The 1,564-nt window shown below is 45.8% G+C and overlaps 1 long non-coding RNA gene across 1 annotated transcript; it reads right to left on the bottom strand.

Annotated features, from left to right (window-relative positions):
- Window positions 1-446: 446 nt before the first annotated feature.
- LOC116098050 lies at window positions 447-1,326 on the bottom strand. The gene is made up of 3 exons (XR_004121681.1): window positions 1,230-1,326; window positions 962-1,147; window positions 447-731 (listed from the first exon to the last, which is right to left on the bottom strand). It is a non-coding gene; the product is annotated as an uncharacterized LOC116098050 (long non-coding RNA).
- Between the last annotated feature and the right edge of the window lie 238 nt (window positions 1,327-1,564).

The following is a 1,564-nucleotide window of genomic DNA, read 5'->3' as shown; positions in this document are numbered from 1 at the left end:
AACACAGTACAATCCAAAGATATACAAACCTGATGCTTGTATGCTGAGGAGAAGATATACAAACCTGATGCTCGTACGCTGAGGAGAAGATATACAAACCTGATGCTCGTACGCTGAGGAGAAGATATACAAACCTGATGCTTGTACGCTGAGGAATAGTGGCAGGAAAATACTAAAGTACTTTCCACGATTATTATGCTCTTATGTTTCTATAAGAGCCAAGAACTCTGTGTGTGCAATAAAAATCCTTCACTTTGTGAAATACTGTAGTCTTGAATCTCAGCCAGGCATTTCAGTCAGCATTCAGCAGCATTGCATGGCGTCACGCAGTGCAAAGTGACATGTTGTGTGCTCAGAGCCAAGGCTGGTAAACACCAATGGAAATTCCTCTGATTCACTACAATTTGAATTTTTAATTATTCAGAGGACACTTAACGTCTAGGAAATCTTTTACTGTTGCCAAGTTTATTAGCACCCTCCCATCCAGGTATGTGACTTGAGGCTGTGAACCAGTTCGAGAACTCTAACACTCATCTCGACCGAGAGTGTGTAGTGATCCTTGTACTTCCTTGATTAATGTCTTTCTCCTTCCACCAGATGGTGGATTCCATGAGGTGGGGTGTGTGTCTGGTTTTGCTGACTTTGGCATACTCACCACCTGGCACGATGCTCAAAACACCACACAGTAGTTGAGCATTGTAGAATGTGCTGGATGGTTGATGGGTGGGTGGCTGGAAGTGGGGAGGAAGGAGAAAGAGGAAGAAGGAATCATTTGGGTACTTTTCATGTGAGTGGTGTATGTTCACATGTGTGTGTGCACTCGTGTGTGGGTGTGAATGTTTATGGTGTATGTTCACATGTGTGTGTGCACTTGTGTGCGGGTGTGATGGTCTATGCGTGCATGCGTGTGGAGACCACGGGTCTGTGTCTGCTCTCTCCAGCTACTCTCCATTTCACTCACTGAGGCAGGGTCTCTCACTTGGACCTCAGGTTTGCCGAATTGGCTGGTCTAGCTCGCCAACTTGCTCTGGGGATCTGCTCTCTCCCCATCCCAAGTGCTGGGATTACAAGCTTTATGTAATTATGAACTTCCAAGTTCATACAGAATTCTCATAGGTGCTGGGTATCCAGATTCTGATCCTCACACCTGCAAAGCAAATACTTCCACTGAGTCATCTGAGGCCTAGGATATTCATTTTAAACAACGATCTCGTTTAGATCTCTCTCACCTATTCATATGATACTGTAGGTTGAAGACAATGTTATTTCTCTCCTGTCCATTCCTCAGTAGACTGGGGAGGGGACCCTTTAATAAAGGCCAAGGCATATGCACCACTCCCCGCCCCCGCCCCCTAGCCCTTTCAGTCCAGAACGCATCCTAGAATGTCAGCACCACAGACAGAGCCCAACCCTCCGTTCTGGAAGGTAGGGTGAGTTCAGGATTCTAACCAAGCTGGTTAACAGCTGGTTAACAGCTGTTTTTTTTTTTTTTTACGCCTCTAGGTGGAAGGACGCTGTTTTTTATTTGTCCACTGGGTGGCACTGTGGCCTTGTTCGCTATTTT

This window comes from Mastomys coucha, unplaced genomic scaffold, assembly GCF_008632895.1.
Source record: "Mastomys coucha isolate ucsf_1 unplaced genomic scaffold, UCSF_Mcou_1 pScaffold20, whole genome shotgun sequence".
NCBI lineage: Eukaryota > Metazoa > Chordata > Mammalia > Rodentia > Muridae > Mastomys > Mastomys coucha.
The sequence above is the reverse complement of the archived record's forward strand: the minus strand, read 5'-3'. Positions and strand labels throughout refer to the sequence as shown.